This window comes from Mastomys coucha, unplaced genomic scaffold (genome assembly GCF_008632895.1).
Source record: "Mastomys coucha isolate ucsf_1 unplaced genomic scaffold, UCSF_Mcou_1 pScaffold22, whole genome shotgun sequence".
Classification (NCBI taxonomy): Eukaryota; Metazoa; Chordata; class Mammalia; order Rodentia; family Muridae; genus Mastomys; species Mastomys coucha.
Window position 1 is genome coordinate 89,083,285 of NW_022196905.1, and position 19,414 is coordinate 89,102,698.

Consider the following 19,414-nt stretch of genomic DNA (forward strand, 5'->3'; position numbering starts at 1 on the left):
GAGAGAGAGAGAGAGAGAGAGAGAGAGAGAGAGACAAGATTAAGACAGATTGAGCCACAAGGAGGGAGAAGAAGTGGCTTCAGCTGGAGCATGAAAAGCCCTACATGAAAGTATTACAGGGATTTTGGCTGGGAAGTAGCTGGATTAGCTTAGAACAATGAGGTGTATCAATGGCTGCCTAGGTATTTCAGTGAAGCTTGAAAATAAATCTTGGTTTCTCTGTGCTATTATTGGTGAATTAGCTAGGATAAAGAAAAACAGCCACTATGTTAATTTATATTTATTATTTATACTAATTTACTGTTTATATTTATATTAATTTGTATTATATTTTATAATGTTATATAATAAATTAATATAAATATAATTATATATAAATATATAATGTACATTAAAATTACTGTTACCGAATGGAGAATCCTCCACCCAGGGATGGCCAGTAGTCATACTATTTGCCAGGGAGCAGTTGCTGCAGCTCTAAAGCTATATTTAGAAAAGGGAATACACATTTATCAATCTCTCGGTTGTTTATACCTGCTGTACTCACTACTTCCTGAGACTTTACTCCTCTGAATCCTGAGACTTCAGGTGCATAATGGCCAATCAGTAGCAGAGAAGCCACACATAACTACTTATAACTCCAGCTCCAGGCCATTATAGAAGGAGCTGACCTTTGAGGGCATCTGAATTCATGTGAACACTGCTCCATACATATGCATGTTTAAAGTAATAAAACAAACTTTGAAGATAAAATGAAAAGATGCTCAGTACAGTAGTAGAGCATAACCCTTAATAAATGTTATTTTAAGCCATGATTGGGGGTTCACAGTTGTACTTACAGCTACTAAATTTAAGTTATAAAATGATTAATTAAAAATTTCTCATACAATATATTTTGATCAGTTTCCTCCCCTAATTCTTCCCAAACCACCCTGATTTCCCTAGGCACTCAACTTTATGGTCTTTCTCTTCCCTCTTTCATAACACAAAATCAAATCCCTCCAAAATTAAGAAAAAACATGGGAATGAAAATCAAAAGAAGCAAAATGCCGGAAAGAATAAGGAAAATGCCAAGATAAAAATGAAGTAAAAAGTTCACAAAAGGAAGAAAGAAAGAAAACAAGAAAGGAAAGGGAGAAGGAAAAGAAAGAGAGAGAGAAAGGAAGAAAGAAATACTATTTCTTTTGTATTGCCAACTATGCCTGGGCATATATGATTGATAGACACAGTGAGACTCCGTTGGAGAAGACTCTTGCTCTTCCCTCAGCAGGTATCAACTGTGACACTAGCTTCTTGGTTAGAGATGGGACTCTGTGTCCACTTTGTCCCATCAGTGCTAGGACACATGTGGATTGAACTGGTACAGGGGTTGTGTGTGCTGCCATTGTCTCTGAGAGTTCATATGAGTTCTGAGACCCTCATTTGTTGGACCAGCTGGAGGCTGCTTCTGCCTCTGTGGTTATCCTGAGGGAATAGGGACTGCAGGTACTTATGTGGCACTACACGCCTGAGAGATACAAGCCAGATAAGGCATGGGGGCAGAGCCATGATCTTAGGGTCAGGATGCTCAGATGTGGAACACCCCATTTCCTTGGAGTCATTCATCACCTCTGTCTTCTATAACCATTCTGCCTCCACTTCTGCGTCCATTCCAGATTCTTGCAAGACAGGTTTGATGACAATATCCCATTTAGTGCTCAAAACTCTCTTGCTCTATATTTTTCAGGTGTGAGTCTATGTCAGTTACATTTTTTACTTTAATTATAAGATAATTATATAAAGCAGGTATTATTTTTAGTTTGCAGGTTGAAGAAGGATGATTACTTAAGTAGTTTGAGACATTCTTGAGCTAGTGCTACTGATCTTAGAGCTGTTTGGGACAGAGCCTTAGTCCTGGCAGTCCTCACAAGCTAGGTTTGGGCACTTGTTCTCAATAGATCAGTTAAAGAAATAGGTTATAATGAAAAACTGAAAGGAAGAATTTATTCAATACGGTAACATTGGAAAGAAGGACAAAGAAAGATAATCAGTGGTGCCCAAGCCCATCAATAAATGCAGCATTTGGGTTTAAACAGAGGGAAAGAGGTGGGCATAACTACACAGTCAGGGTCAAGATGTGACCACCACTAACACACTGTCTAGGCTTTCATCTGTCCTACAAGATGGTCTGCAAGTTGCCAGGGTCTCTTTTCCAGAGACAAGCTCCTTTTCTGGTTGGCATCACCTCCTCCTTCTTTCAACGTGACTAGGGAAATTCCTTGGGAATCGATTGTCTCCATAGTCTGATAGTCAAACTGAAGTAAACGTTGCCTCTCTGTAGAATATCTTCACAGCCGCCACATAGTTGCAAGATCTTACCTCAAAAGGAAAGAGGATTCTGTTACCTTACTGTACGTTACTATTTTGTGTTAGTAAGGAGGGTGGTTTTCATTGCCTTTGATTTCCACAAGGTGGCAGGTCAACTTCAAAGCCAGGTGGTTGGCTTTGTGTCCAGATGACAAAACCTACTTTACTTGCTTAAGAACAGCTAGTCCAGATAGGAACTACATGGAAACTACATGTTTTGTGGAGTTTATGTCATGGTCCAGGCATCTTGTTGTCACTGTAAACATATAAACACTGTAAAAAAAAAATGAAGATTATTTAACTCAATCCTTCAGTTTCCATCCTTCTCAGGGAAGCCTGCATATATGTATGAAGTATGTGTGTATCTTACATTTGTATGTATATCTTAGCTCAGCCATGGATCACCTTCACTGATGAGCATCTGCAAGTCAGCTTACTGAACAAACACTGGTTAGTTCCTGAAGACAGAGAAGGAGGAGCCTAGCAATCTGGAAGGAGCCCTGCCCTTGGAATATGGTGAACTGAAAAAGGCAGGAGACTCTAGATCAAGAATATACTTGGTCTGGAGATTAGGTGCTACAAAAAATGGCAAATGAAGATACTGGGCAGAAGGCTCTCAAAGAACCTACTAGAGCTTTTGAAGGAAGTGTCTGGTAATGTGATCTAGAATTTGCTTCTGTGTTTTTTCTGAGGTCCGTTTTCATATCATTTGCATACCATGTTGATGGCTTTCAATTTCTGCACCTATAATTTGTCTTGAATGCATTGGGTTTGGAATCTGATCAACCTGGGCTCAGATATTGGTTTTCTGCTTACTACAACAATGTGTATGTAAATCAGTATGTAATTGGCAAGTAGTCCTCTCCTTGCAACCTGATACTTTAGCTACAATTAAGTCCTTACCCAAAAGAGTTATGAATACTTAATGACATGAAGAGTATTAAAAATTAACTCAATAAAATTCAATTAGATATACATGCACTTGCCCTGCCACACTAATGAGGTGGCTAGAAGGAAGATACCCAAGCAACTACCTAGGGCGTCTCTACCACAAATGAATATGTGATAGAGAGATGGAAGATGGAGGTTGTGGTAGAGAGATAGAAGAGAAAGCAAAGCCAAAGGGGTTTGTACTCTGTGGAGAAAGGTTGGACTGGAGACTCAACAGCAGCAAGATGAGGAGGCCATAGTAAGGTCTTGACCCAGTTCTCTGCCACAAAAAGCCATGTCTGGATTCATGGTCATGCTGCAGCTGGGGTCTGTGCCATAGTCTGTGGCCTGAGTTACCACCAAAGGTGAAGCTGATGTCCAAGGGCTGGGATCCCATGGAAAATGATGTGGATGTCTGAGGGTGTGCTGCCATGGGGGTGAAGAGGATGACTTACTGATCTGAATAGCCTGCACTGTCACCTGAGGCCATGGGACATCCAGGCCCAGGCTGTTGCCAGGGGCCATGTCTGGGTCCATGGTCCTATGGCATCTTGGGTCTGTGCTGATGTCCCTTGGGCATGCAAGAGCTGACCCTATACCTTGTCTGCTGTGAGGTGGAGTGGGTAGCAGATGTTCTCCCCTTCCTTACCTCTTGCCACCCTTGGCCCTGAGGTCATGAGAGCAGAAGAGCTGTCCCTGCCCCTCACTGACTGTAGTACTCAGGAGAGTGGGCCCTACACCTTTCCTGGGCATCACAGTAGAGCTGGCTCTGGTGGCAGGGGTGCAGATGAGCCAGCCCCAAAAATATGAAAGCAGGAGAGCTGACCCTGCCCCTTGCTGGATGCAGCATTAAGTGAGCTACCCTGGAAACTGCTGGAGATCTTGCCCTGACGGTGTGGACCTAGGAAGCATGGTAGACTAACCAACTTAGCTACCTCCCAGGCACAGATCCAAAACCAAATAGGGCTTTGAGTTGTCCTACCCCAACATCTACCCCATCTATGATCTGCTGGAGCATGTGAAAGGGCTGGGTCAGCAGATCCAAAGCTAGAACATCTCCATGACACAGGGCAACAACAGAATATCTGAGAGGAGTCCCGATATTGATTGAGAGGACCCAGTATTGATAGTGTAACAGAAGCCAGAGGCCTCAAACCAGACTAGTGATTCATTTGCAAGTAAAGATGTGTAAACAGAAGGATACACTGTGCGACACACAGTGACACACTACAGCTTCCAAGTTTTGTTTTTTGTTTGTTGGTTTGGTTTTATTTCTTATTTTATTATTTTCTTTTGGGAGGAGGTTGCAAGGGTGGAGGGCGAGGTCAAGGAGATGAGTGGGATTGGGGTACATGATGTGAAATTCTCAAAGAATCAACAAGAGGTTTCAAAAAACTTACTTAGTAGTCTGAGGACATGGCTCAGTTGGTAAAGTCTTTGTCTGGTGACCAGAAGCCTTTGAGTTTAGTTCCTAGTACTACACAAATCAATCAGCAGTAAGTGTTCAGTAAACAATCACAAAGGGAGGCAAACATGTATAGTTTCATGATTACAGGATTGGACAACAGATTCATGGTCAAGTGAGAATGGCACAGGTTTTTATTGTTGCAAATAGCTGTGAGGTTTTGGTAAGTCAGTTTTGTTGCACTTGGCCCAGGGCCTTCACACTGTAACGTGCTCCATAAGTGCTAGGCATTGTTCTCTGGCTCTGTTTGGGAAATTTACAATGGCTTGTACTCATTAAGTTGGGGGATGTGGGATGTTGTGAAGGTCTCTTGAGTTTGCAATTATGAAAGAAGATAAAGCTGACCTCCTGGTAATTCCCTGCCTGCAAGCCTTGCTTTATGAAGCACGGAAAGCACCCCAAATTTCTTTTCAAAACTACCCAGTTAGTGAGGAGACTCAGATCCTTCCACCCATTCTTTCAACATCTCCTCTAGTCCCTGAGAACCAAGTGAGACTGGTGGCTTTGCACTTAAGCCACTTGCCTGGTCCACTGTTTCTTCCAGTTAAAGTAAGTTGTATCTGATGGCAGCTTCTCCACCATGAGTAGACCTGCTCAGAGACTACAGCCCACATGTTCTTCCATCACGTTTTCAAAGTCGAAGAGGGGGATTTTCAAAGAAGGGAAGCTACCCAATTGCACTAATGCTAAATAGTTGCTGCCTGATGGGTTAATCTTCTACACACTGTGTCAAGGTTATCTTTGTATTATTCAAATGCTGATTTCTGTATCTGCAGAAATTTGACCACAGGAATGCTTTAGTATTGTTATTTTATGAAGCATCACTTATCTCTGTGGTATGTAAACATCTCCCTTGCCTTCTGATTGGTTTAGTAAAGAGCAGAGCAGCCAATAGCAAAGCAGGATAGGATAGGTGCAACTACCAGGCAGAAATGGGAATTCTGAGAAAGAGAGACAGGGGAAGGTGCCAGAACTGAAGGAGAGGTAACTGATGAGCCACATGGCACAATTTAGGTTAGAATAAACAGGTTAATTAAGTTATACGAGCTGGTTGGGAAATAGCCTGAGCTAAGGCCTGAACTATAATAAGTAATAATTGTCTCTGTGCTCTTCACGGGTGGCTGGTGGGTCTGAGGCAGTCTGGGCAATAACTGCAGTACACTCGAAAAAGAAATGCCAGACCTCAACCTAAGCCACCCAAACAGTCTATCCAGCTGTGTGTGTGTGTGTGTACAGACCACACTGTGCACTCAGAAAAACTGGCTGTCCACACCTCCTTTCAGTGACTCTGGGTGCAGCTCTCTGAGGATGAAAAAAACCCACAGTCTCAAATGAAAGAGAACAAAAGGTAAGGCAGTTGGTGACAATGATCCTCACTTAGCAACTCCCTTCAAAGAAGTGTGGCATACTGGTCTATGGTGGTCTACCGTGTCTCCCTCAGATGGCCTTCACAGATTTGCCATATGGAAACATCTACCTCTTTTGAGTTGTGCTATGTTAGGAAGCCAAGTCCTCATAAGAGAACCCAGCTCATCCATTGCAAATTCTGTTGAAGCAGGTGTTAACAGATCTCTTCATGGGAAATGCTGACTTCTATGATCACCACTCTAAGCAAGCCCCTCCAGCCCTTCATTGATTCAATACTTATTTCATGGTGACCACGGGTGAAGATTTGTTATTATGTGCTAGGGTTATGAAGATGAATGAAGCCATGCATTTTCTGGTTTCAAAGAATTGGTGTTCTATGTACAGAATATTGTGTTCAAAGGGGTCTGGTTAAAAAAAAAAAAAAACACATACACACACAAAACACCTGGTGGCAGAAACCAGTGAAGTGATTACTCCACTAGGGGGAAGGTTTCTGTGTGTTGATTGTTTTTATTCTTCCCTCATGCAAAGCATCCCCTCCCTTTCCTCCTCCTAGTCCCCAACCTCATCTCCCCTCTCCCCTAGATCACTCCTCCTCCATTTCCCTTCAGACAGGAGCAAGCTTCCCAGTAGTACCAACCAAATGTGGCATAACAAGAAGCCATAGAATAGGTACACACTCTCATAACAAGAAGCCATAGAATAGGCACACACTCTCATAACAAGAAGCCATAAAACTAGGAACACACTCTCATAACAAGAAGCCATAAAATAGGCACACACTCTCATATCAAGGCTGGATGAGGCAACCCAGTTGGAGGAAAAAGGTCCCAAGAGCAAGCAAAAGTCAAGATACTCCCACTCCCATTGTTAGGAATCGTACAAACACTCCAACCTAGACCACTGCAGCATAAATGCAGAGAACCTGTGTGGACTCTGTGGTTGCCTCTTCATTCTCTGTGAGCCCCTATGAACCCTGGTTAGTTGATTCTGTGGGTCTTGTTTTTGTGGGACCCTTAACCCCTCTGGCTCCTATAATCCTTCTGCCTCCTCTTCTGTAGGGTTCCCTAATGATTAAGTATGGTGTTATGCATAGATCCCAAAGACCACCAGGGAGCCAATTCCAATGCAAGCACACCAGGGTCTTCATTATGAGCTCTTGAGCAAGGTCTCTCACTGTCACAGTCACGAGGTGTCAGAAGTGAGGGCCTTGAGTCTAGGGATGCAAGATATTTATTTTGGTTACAGAAAACTTGGGGAACTTCCATTGGGCCAGAAGTTAATATTTTAAAAACTGCATTTCTGACATAATCTACAAAGACAAAACATGGGAACAAAACCACCTGACAAAGAGGCTGGCTAAGTTATCCATTTTCTGCAAGATGTCTTAGGTTATCTGTATGAACCTTGACCCTGCTGTTGTAGCCTGACTGGCTGTTGCAAAGGAGGGAGGGGGTAAGCCTTAGGATGTTTGCTTCAGTGGACTTTGTTGTACGAAATGGAGCTTCTTCTTAAAAACGGAGTTTGTTGAGCTTCAGAGTGGGTGCTTGCATTTGCTTCCATCAGCTGCCGGAGGAAGTCTGTCAGATTACCCTTGGACCAGGCACAGGTCTATGAGTACAGCAAAATATTGCTTGGAATCATTTTGTGATGATTTGAAATTAAAATGGCCCCATAGTTTATAGGGAGTGGCACTATTAGGAGGTGTGGCCCTTTTTGAGTAGGTTTGACTTTGTTGGAGAAAGTGTGTCACAGAGGGCAGACTTTGAGGGGTCAGTGTGTCTCAGTTCACTTCCTGTGTCCTGTGCATTTAGATAGAGAACCCTCCAGCACCATGTCTGCCTGCATGCTGCCATGCTATAGGCCATGATGATAATGAACTAAAGCTCCGAACTGTAAGCCAGCCGCAATGAAGTGTTTTCTTTTATAAGAGTTGTCATGCAGACCCGAGGGTGAGAGCCAGAAAAGCCTCATCTGACATGAGGTGGTCTGGATGCAGAGGTGATGCCCCCCCCCCACTGCCCCACCCCTCACCTCCTGCAGCAGTAGGGAGAATAAGCCCTGAGGTGATGAGAGCAGGAGAGCTGATCCGGCCCCTCACAGGCTGCAGCGCTTGGGGAAGTGGGCTTCCAACCTTGACTGGGCAGCACAGTGGAGCTGGCTTTGGAAGTGTGGGTGTGGGTGAGTTGGCATGAGAGCAGGAGCAGCACTGGGTGGCTTAGCCAGAGCAGTGCTGGAGAGTTCGCCTTGGTGGTATGGATAAGGGAAAGCTGGGGGGATGATCAGCTTAGCTTCCACCCCGGCCCAGATTCAGGGCTCTGAGATCTGTATCATCTGTGGGCAGCTGGCACATGTGAGAGGGTCTGTCTTGCTGATCTAGAGCTGTAGGATCTCTGTGACCATAACAGGGTGGGGGCCAAGTGAGGAGCCAATATTGATGGTACCGTAGAAGCCAGAGACCCTTAACCAGATTCACCGCAATGAACATTTGCAAATGGAAATGTGGAGCAGAGGGACATACTGTAGGACACACTGTGGCATAGTACAGCTTCTACAAAAAGATGTTGTCGGGGTCCAGCTTCGACACAGGATGGGAGTTCTCAACTGGAACCAGAGATATCTGGAAGGTGCATACTAAATATACACAGACTACATTTTTGGGTACAAGCTGACAGGCAAATTTTCAAGGCTTCAAGTTTCTCTCTCTTGGTTCTCACTCCCTGCTCTCTGTCTCCCTGTCTCTCTCTTTCTCTCTATCTGTGTCTCTGTCTCCGTCTCTGTCTCTGTCTCTCTCTCTCTCTCTCTCTCTCTCTCTCTCTCTCTCTCTCTCTCTCTCTCTCTCTCTCTCTCTCTCTCAGCTTGAGGTTGCACACACTCTACATTCTCCTACGCACTCTGCTTTTCTCCTGTGCGGTTTTTCTTCTCTTGAACTCTCACACTCATATACACCTCTGTGCATTCCCCTTTCATTGTCACACATGCTCTTCACACACACTTCACATACACCACATGCACTTTCCTTTCACTCACACATTCTCTCTTCACTCACTCTTCATGTTCTCTCTTCACTCACTCTTCACATGCTCTTCTCATGCTCTCTGCATTCACTCTCTCACTTGCTCTTCACATGCTAACTACTCGCTCTCTTGTGTTTCTCTTGCCCCAGTCTTTTATTGATACTACAAAATCAGGTAAAAAAAAAAGACATTGTATAATCACTACCAAATCAAATTCAAATAATAACCATGTCCCACAAAGAATTCAGAATTATAATTGTTCCCCAAAATTTTAAGCTTCCCTATCCCTAGGCCTATAGCCAAAGTAATAATAATTGCAAACTTATCATTATGTAAACTTTAACTTTTTACTTATACTTTAGAGCTCAGAGCTCTGAAGCCAGCTACTTGCATTTTAATGTGCTCTAACGATAAATGACATGGGCAAAACTGCCAGGTAGTGGCCAGAAAGAATCAAGTTAACCCTTAACTCAGTAGTTCTGCTAGTTTTCTGCTTCTGCACATAGCACACAGTGATTCTCTTAGAGTTTCAGTTTTTTGACTTAGTTTTCTAGTATAAGATTTTACATATTCTATACTTGCGTATCCAGGAACCACTCTCAAATATTATGCAAAAACTTATTTCATAACTTTAATATTTTTTCCTTTTTCAGGATCCCAATGTTGGCTCTATTTCACTTTCTAATGGTTTCTTCAAACTTTCTTTGCAAGTCAAGCATTAATCTGGAACTACCATTGTGCAGTTATTTTACATTGTTTTCCAAGATGAGAACACACAGCATGCACCTGGGCCATGTGCTGTGCCCCATGCCTCAGTTTTTAATTGTTTAAGAATCATTACATCAAGGAATATCTAGTTTCACATAATTCACCAGAGCATAAAGAGAAAGAAGTAAGAAAGTCAGATATAATAGAATGATTATGCACACCAAGACCAACTGAAAAGCAGTCATGCACAAATGAAATCTATACAGCCATTGTCCAGGGCTAAGGTTAAGAGAAATGGGAACAACTATTGTCTACAAAGAGCTACTGCGGGCTACTGAGATGTCTCCACCCAGGCCTACCACAGGCAGTCCCTTATTTCAGATGGCAGTTCCCCTGGAGAGATGTGTCTCCTGCTTCTCAGGGTCCCAGACGCCATCCTTTTCTACAAGGAGCTGCTGCGGGCTCCTGAGATGTCTCCATCCCAGCCTACTTTAGGCAGCCCCTGTCATTGTATGCTGTCCCCAGCAAGATGTTTTCTATGCTTCATTTTTTGGTTTTTGTTTGTTTGCTTGCTTGTGTGTTTTATTTTGGGGGGTGAGGTTGCAAGGGTTTAGGTGATGTGAGGGGATGGGGAGATGAGCAGGACTGGGATGCATGATGGGAAACTCACAAAGAATCGATAAAAAGTTAAGAAAAGAAAAAAAGAGTTGCCATGGTCATGGTGTGTCTCTTCACAATTAAAAAAAATCCTGACTGAAACACATTTTGTTGACTTTTTTTGTCAATTGTATTTGTTTCTATACTGTGTTTCTAAGCCAACCAGCTTCCCATTTTCTGGCCATCCAGGCCGTGTCCAGCATGAGCTTCCTCTTGTGTCTTGGGCCTAAAGTTAGACCAGTCATTGGTTGGCCACCCTCACAAGTTCTGAGCCACCATTATCCCAGCGCTTGTTGCAGACTGGAGAGGTGTGCGTTGAAGGCTGGGTTGGTGTCCTGGTTCCACTCTTGGGAGTCTTAGCGAGTTAGGGAAGATGGTTGGATCAGGCTCTGTATACTCCATTACTAGGAGTCCTCACTGGAGTAACCCTCATAGGTTCTGGGAAGTTTCTGCTACAGGAGGCTGCCACATAATCCTCTAAACACCCCCCTATTCCAGTCCTCCCTTCCTCCATGCCTCCTTCCCCTACCTGATCTTTCTTGTTTCCATCTAATGCCACCCCAGTCTACCCACAAAACCTACTTTATTTTCCCTTCCCAGGAAGGTCTTTGTCTCCCCGTGGAGTCCTCTCTGGATCTGTGGATTGTAGTCTGATCATCCTTGACAGCTAATATTCACTCATAAGTGAGTACGTATCATATTTGTCTTTCTGGGTCTGGGTTACCTCACTCAGGATGATTTTTTATAGTTTCACTCATTTGTCTGCAAATTTCATGATGTCATTTTTTTTTCCTAATAGCTGAGTTACAATCCATTGTGTAAACACACCACGTTTTCTTTCTCCATTCTTCCATTAAGCAACATCTAGGTTATTTCCAGGTTCTGGCTATTAAGAATAAAGCAACTGTGAACACAATTGAGAAAGTGTCTTTGTGGTAGAATAAGAGTACTTTGGTGGTATATGCCCAAGAGTGATATAACTGGGTCTTAATTTTCTGAAGAACTCTCATATTGATTTCCATAGTAGCTTTAGAAGGTTGCCCTCCCACCCGCAAAGGGTGAGTGCTGCACTTGTGCAACATCGTCCACAGCATGAGCTCTCACTTTGTTACTGATCTTAGCCATACTGACAGGTAAAAGATGAAATCTCAAACTAGTTTTGGTTTCAGAGGTCCCGGATGGCTAAGGATGTTGAACCTTTCTTGAAGTGTTTCTCAACCATTTGAGATTTCTATTGAAAATTCTTTGTCCAGCTCTGTACCCCATTTTTCAAATTAGATTGTTGGTTTGTTGATGTCTAGTTTCTTGAGTTCTTTATATATTTTGGATATTAGCCTTTTATCAGATGCGGAGTTAATGAAAATATCTCCCAATTTGTAGGCTACTGCTTTGTCCAATTGATGGTGTCTTTCGCCTTATAGAAGCTTTTCAGTTTCATGAGGTCCAGTTTACTAATGTGTCTCCTAGTGCCTGGGGTACTGGTGTTCTGTTCAGGAAGTTTTCTCCTGGGCAGTTGCATTCAAGACTGCTCCTTATTTTCTCTTCTGTTAGATTCAGTGTGTGTGGTTTAATGTTGAGGTCTTTGATTCACTTGGACTTGAGTTTTGTTCAGGGTGATAAAAAAGGATCTATTTGTATTCTTCTGCATGCAGAAATCCAATTTGACCAGCACCATTTGTTAAACATGCTTTCTTTTTTTATTGTGTATTTCTTGCTTCTTTATCAAAAGTTGAGTGTCCATAGATATGCGGATTTATGTCTGGGTCTTCAATTTCATTCCATTGATTATGGCAATGCTATGTGTTCTTTATTGCTCTGTAGTACAGCTTGAAGTTAGGGATGGTGATACTTCTAGAAGCTCCCTTATTATTCAGGAGTGCTTTAGCGATCCTGGGTTTTTGTTTTTCTATATAAAATTGAGTATTATCCTTTCAAGATCTGTAAAGGATTGTGTTGGAATTTTGATGGGAATTGCATTGAATCTGTAGATTGATTTTGGTAGGATGGCCATTTCTACTATGTTAAGTCTACTGATCCATGAGCATGGGAAATCTTTGCATCTTCTGATATATTCTTCAATTTCTTTCTTCAAAAACTTGAAATTTTTGTCATACAAGTTTATCACTAGCTTGGTTAGGATTATCCCAAGATAGTTTATATTGTTTGGAGTTATTGTGAAGAATGTTGCTTCCCTGATTTCTCTCTCAGTTCATTTTTTTCAATTGTATATAAGAAGGTTACTTTTGTTGTTGTTGTTGTTGTTGTTGTTGACCTTGTATCCAGCTACTTTGCCGAAGGTTTTAATCAACTGTGAAGTTCCCTGATAGAATTTTGGGGGTTGCTTATGTATACTATCATGTCATGCAAATAATGATTATTTTGACATTTTTCTTTCCAATTTGTATCCCCTTGATCTCCTTTAGCTGTCTTTTTGGCCTGTTGTGCCATGAAATGTTTGTGAACCTCAAAAAGACCACCAAGGAGGTGAATCTGATGCAATCTCATTAGGGTCTCTTTATTTAAGCTTAAGCTTGTGCTCCCCGCCAACCCTGACACAACAGGAAAGGTAGAGCCCTAAGCTTAGTTTCACCAAGCAGTTATAAAGGCAAGAAGGGAATATCTAGCCTGGTACACATCTAATTGGGGGGCCATTATGGCCTTTAACATAATTGGCTGGTGCTGGGAGCCTAACCATAAACTTAACTTCTATTTTCCTCATGATTGGTGATTATTAGGAAGTGAAGTGCCAGGGGCAAGCTTGTAACCTGGGGGTGCAGGTTTGTTTGGGAATAGCCTGGAAACTAGTGCTAGATACTGGTTTTGTTGGGGGGTAGCCTGGAAACTGGTGCTAAGTACCAGCCTGTAGTTTACTTGAGTTCAACCTTAGGTCAGTTTCTCTAAGATAGAATCTGATTCCAAAAGATTTGGACTCTTAGCCCTAGCTAGTACTTCAAGAACTATATTGAATAGATATGGAGACAGTGGACAACCTTGTCTTGTTTCTGATTTTAGTGGGATTGCTTGAAGTTTCTCTCCACTTAATTTGACGTTGGCTCTAAGCTTGCTATAAACTGCCTTTATTATGTTTGGATATGTTCCTTGTGTTGTTGTATTCTGTGTGGGTGCCCCACTCGTGAAGAATCAGGAGGGAGATCGCTGCAATTTGCATGAGGTTTTTATTGCCAGTATACTGGGGTCGTCCTGCATTCAGAGCAGAGGCCAGGAACAAAAGCACACTTTTTATACCTTCCCAGTACATAGGTTTACAGCATGAGTTGGTTATCTCTCATTGGTGGAGCCCATTGTCTTTTGTTCTCATTGACCTTTATGCCCCAGGTGAGGGGGAGATACCGACGGCACGTGGAGTGGGGGAGATCCACCCTCTTGGGGATGTTTCCTAGAGCCGGGCATTTCTTGGGGATGGGTGTTTGCTCTGTAAACCTTTCTGAAGCTCTGTCTTTAGGCTAAATGGACATTCCTTGCTCCTTGATATTTGTATGAGGTGTCCCTATTTGCTCAATTCTTACAGTGTCCCTAATCTCTCTAGGACTTTTATCATGAGGAGGTATTGAATTTTGTCAAAGACCTTTTTAGGCATCTAGTGAGATGATCATGTGGGTTTTTGGTTTGTTTGTTTGTTTGTTTTTGTTGTTGTTATTGTTGGAATTTGTTGTTGTTGTTTCCTTTCTGTTTGTTTATACGGTCAGTTACATTAGCTGATTTTCATGTGCAGAATCATGCCTGAATCTCTAGGATGAAGCCTGATGATCATGGTGGAAAATATCTTTTATATGTTCTTGAATTTAGCTTTGTTGAGTATTTTTGCATCTATGTTCATGAGAGAAGTTGATGTGTAATTCTCTTTCTTTGTAGAATCTTTGTGTGGTTTGGGTATCAGGGTGACTGTGACCTCATAAAATGAATTTGGTAATGTTCCTTCTGTTTCTATTTTGCTTTTCTTTGAAAGTCTGATAGAATTCTGAGCTAAAACCATCTGGCCCTGTGCTTTCTTTGTTTGGGAGACTGTTAATGACTGCTTCCATTTCCTTAGGGATTTTAAGTCTATGTAAGTTGTTTATCTAATCTTGATTTCACTTTGGCAAGTGGTAGCTGTGAAGAAAATCATCCATTTATCTTGGATTTTCAAGTTCTGCGGAGTACAGGTTTTTAAAGTATGACTTGATGACTCTCTGGATTTCCTCTATGTCTGTTGTTACGTCCTAGAGAGAAGGCTCTTATTGTGGGTAAGTAAGAGAGAGAGAAGATCCAGAATCATCTAGAGGAGCCCAGAGCAGAGAGAAAAAGAAGTAGGCAGAACATGACCAGCAAGATGGACACGGCCAGGAAAAGAGCAGAGAACAGCAAAAGGAGGGGCAGTCCTCTGAGGGGGGAGTGAGGATGACTGTAGGAAAAACAGAAAAGAAGACTCAAAGGTCAGAAATCAGGAGGCTGTCCTGGCAGTACTGCCACAGCCTCGGGTTCCATTTAGGCTTTATGTACTTTACAGCATCTTGGGAAACAAAGCCACAAGCTAACAGAAACAATTTGCTAAAATGTACACAAGACATTCTTCCCATCCCAAAAGCCTCTGTTCTTTCCACCAAGGTCAACAGACTCCTCAGCCTTGAGCCCCAGGTGCACTTCCTCTTACTGTTCCACAACCACCCCAGCAGGCCAGGAAATGTGCCAACAAGCCCAGACCTGCCTTGACTCTGCCTAGCAGGCAGACTTTCTCTCTCTCTCTCTCTCTCTCTTTTTTTTGCCCTATTTCAAAGAAGAGGCAAAATGGGTCCCAACACCCTCTGACTACAAAGAGAACAAACAAGTATTCTGGGAAGTGGGATATCCAGGAAAGCTAGTGTGGGCTTTAAGGTGTATAATAAGTACTTATGAATAAGTACTGAGGGAGCTGAGCATCTGATTTGATCGGCAGCCCCAGGTACATGTCAAAAGAGAGTCCTGAGTCCCTTCTGCCAGGGGTAAGGGAAATGATTCCTTTTGGCAGATGGAAATCCGTTTCACAAGTTTCCGAGGAAAGTTGACATTTTTCTAATCATTGGAAATCTTATAGTCCAGCTTGAGTTGGTTTCCGGATATTTGGACAGCCTGAGTCCTAACAAATGTTAGCGGGGTTTATAGCCTGTATCCTGGGAGCACTCACAAACGAAGTTGAGTCACACATTCTCAATATGGCAATTAAAGAGACAGTCGTGAAATAGAGAGATAGGAGATTTATTTAATGTCCCATTGGGAAGAGAAATCCTGCCAAGGTCCAGTGACTCCAAAGTCCATCTTTGGGTTGCTGATAATGAGGTGCAGGATTAAATAGAAGGCAAGAGATATGCACAGCTAAGCACTCTTGGCTACGGTGATCCACCACTGTTTTAGCTCCAACTTGTGCTACAAGATAATCTGACGAATTGTCAGAACAGTGTGAGATCTTTTCCCGGGATAAGTTCCTCCTCTGATACCAGGTCTTCAGTTTTTCCTTTCTCTAAGCATGAGACTCCTGGGGGCATTCCACTTCTTGGGTTCCATTGTTTCCGTAGCCGATAACTTGAAGGAGGGGACACAAACGTGGCTCTCTAAAGCATCTTCCCTCCTACCAGGAAAGTTCTGTGGAGAAGGAAGGAGAATAAAGACAGCCCTGGATAATTAGTGAGGCAGTGTGGTACAAGTGAGGAGGAGGAGCCAGGTCTGTTGCGCAGCCTCAGACTGGGTTTGCACTATGCTAGGAAGATGCAGTACGAAGGATGAGGTGTCTGGAGGGTTTGCTGATCGTAGCAGGCTGGATTAAAACTCCAGCGTCTTAGTAACCTCTCAAGGCAAGGACTCAGTTGCGGAACAACGGCCTCAGGCCTCTTTTGAACCTGTATCTTGAGACAAGACCTCCTTAAATTGCTCAGGCTGACCTTAAACTGACAGTAGCCTAGGCTGGCCCCAGTGTATGATTCTCCTGTTTCAGCCTCGAATGTCACTAGTTACATGGTAAGGGCTAACTGGCTAGCCTTTTGCTAGCAGTCTTAGTTCAATTTAAGACTCTTAAGTGCAATGGTTAAGTCTAGAGGCAGCCTAATTGAAATTCTCATTCCAGCTAGGGCAGTACTAGCTATGGGCTCATGGGTTGTGGCAAACTACTTAAACCTTTTTCTCTGGGTTCTTCTCAGTGACATTCGAATTATAGAAGTTAAATCAATCTCCTAGGCCTATAAAGATTGAGAGAATTGGTGTAAGGACTCAGAACTGGTAGTAAATGGACAGGACTGGATGCTGTTACTAGAGATGTTGTGGACAGATGTAGGCCCAGATGGACAGAGGTAGAGATGAAGCTAGTCATGCAGACACACAAGAGAATTGCTTATGATGGTGCTCTAAACGGGAAAGGAGGCCTGACAGGGTGCTGGGAGAACTGGACAGAGAGAAGGAAAGGAAAGTAATGCTGCTGGCAACTGCTTCTCTCTGGGCGCTCAGGGTATTCTTCACGCTTCTCTCTGGGCACTCAGGGTATTCTTCACGCTTCTCTCTGGGCGCTCAGGGTATTCTTCACGCTTCTCTCTGGGCACTCGGCAACTCTTCTCTCTGGATGCTCAGGGTATTCTTCACACTTCTCTCTGGACGCTCAGGGTATTCTTCACGCCTTTCCTCCTGTTTGTGTCTTCTACATCTTAACAGTATGAGTGTAATGGTTTCAAAACATTTTCTAATGGAAAACAAGTGAGGAGAAGGTGCCTTTAACTCAAAGAGAGGAGTATCCAAGTCAAGGATGGTGTTCCCTTTGAGCTGAATGCTAGGGAAACCGATTGCCAGTGGTTCTGAAGACAAAGATTAGTAGAAATGACAGCTAGATCCCCAAACTGCCTCAGTGGTGAATCATTTGATTACATTGGAAAAGCATATTTCAAGTTGTATCCAGACCAAATGGACTCTTAATCTTCAGAAAGACGCCTTCCCTAGGGGCTGTCATGAAGGATGCCGTCCCTGGGGGCTATCATGAAAGACACCTTCCCTAGGGACCATCACAGAAAAAAGCCCCGGTTTTCAGTTACTCAGGCTTCTCCCTCACTCTGAGATCCTGTGATGGGGTCCTGTCTGGAAGTCAGCTTGCTTCTGGGAGGTGCAGACTGATGAGAATCCTATTGCTCGTGCAACTACGGACAGAAATAAGATCAGACCACTGAGCACGGGTTAAAGCCCTTGTAGGGTCATCCCAGGCGTACTTGATGCTGATTACTTCCCAAGTGGGTGGTCCAGCCAGCCAGCCATGAAGCCTATTTTACATGAGGGTGCCAGGCGAAGACATCCGGTTCACTGGGACATCCAGTTCATTTCTGTAGAGACTATTTATCTGAAGGCAGAGGGTACAACGTTCTCTTATTGGTGGAGGAAGAGAGGCGTGGCTCTGGGCTAACCTGGCAGTATGAAGAGTTCTCTTCCGCTGTAGGGATTCTAGTCCAGTGAAGGTGGCTCCTTGGCTTCATATCCGGCAGAAAAGAGTTTGTAGGTAAACCAGGATGAGGCATATCTGGAGTTTATAAAAAAGGTGTTTTGTTTTGTTTTGTCTTGTCTTGTCTTGATTTGTTTGTTTCTGAGGTCTCTCTGTGGCCCTGGCTGTCCCGTAACTCACTCTGTAGACCAGGCGGGCCTTGAAGTCATAGAGATATGCCTGCCTCAGTCCCTAAGTGTTGGTCCCTTCTTCATGGCTGTTAAGTCTCAAAGCCAAACTTTAAAGGGAATCAAAACTTTTCTCTTTTTAAGGAAGTGAAGCAAGGTGTGGGCAGCCTTCATAGCTTTGCTTGACGTTTATAACTCTTGTATCAAGTTACCACAGTAAGAGCCAAGATCTTAAGCTCTACTAAATATAAAACAAACTAACAAAAACACTTTATATATTTATGTTCATTTAAGAAAATATTAGTAGTGAAATATACACTACAATTATTTTGAAATATACAGTTAATACGTTTGGAGTTATTTAAAATTTATATTGAGAAAAACATGCATTTTCAGTATTGCTGTAGACAAGTATCTACATAAGACTGTTAAATTGATTGTTGTTTTATATCAAACAACTTTTATTATAGTCATTTTTATTGTTATAATAGTTTATAAATTTTAAAGAATATGACAAAAAATATTGTAGGTATTGAAGGGGGGTCTCTGGGAGGAGTTGGTGTACAAAAGGAAAACAAGAATGTGATTTAATTCTATTTACTTAAAATATATTTTTAAATGTTAACAAGTTCAGATAAATTGAAATCATGTAACTTTTCTCATTATAATGCAATAAAACTTTTTAAAAAATGCTGATGATTGTTCTGGAATCCTTAATATTCCGTTGACTGAAGTCTTCTGCCAGACCCAAGGATAAAGGACTCCTTTTTCTTTCCTGTCTTTCTGTCCGGCCTCCTCCTCCCTCCCTCCACCTTCCAGCTCCTCCTAAGACCTGCTTCAGTCCCTAGCTAAGTCTAGCACTTGTCAACAAGACAAAGAAAATCTCAGCCCTGTTTGAAGTTAATTCAATATGGAGATGTTCCCCCGCTGCTAGACCACAAACTTTCCTCACTTGGCCTTCTTGTGTTCCTTTCTGTATGTGTGGCTGGACCAGGTACTGCCAGAAACTTCTGGGAAATCCAAAAGCTCCCTGGCTCCGAATCCACCCCAGAAAGCCCCCACAAGGACACACAGGATCTTTCTGGGTTCATCTCTGAAAAAGCTTCAGTCACAGAGTTTTTCTGTTCTTTCTTCAAGAAACGTCTGTCAGCCCTTCCCTCCTGAGGTAAAAGGTAAAAGGTAGATTACAGTGCGTTCTGAGCTCAAATAGCACTGTTTCACTGTGTAACCATCGGCGAATCACTCAGCCATATTGAGACATCATCTCCTCCTAATTCTACAAAAGGAGGGAAAACTATCTAATTCAGAAAAA

The 19,414-nt window shown here is 42.7% G+C and overlaps 1 long non-coding RNA gene across 1 annotated transcript in view; it reads left to right on the plus strand.

Annotated features, from left to right (window-relative positions):
- Nucleotides 1–14,516: 14,516 nt before the first annotated feature.
- The window catches only part of LOC116104764, a 19,044-nt gene continuing 14,146 nt past the window's right edge, over nucleotides 14,517–19,414 (plus strand). The window contains exon 1 of the long non-coding RNA XR_004123957.1: nucleotides 14,517–14,735. This is a non-coding gene — a long non-coding RNA (uncharacterized LOC116104764). The remainder of the gene's footprint in view (nucleotides 14,736–19,414) is intronic.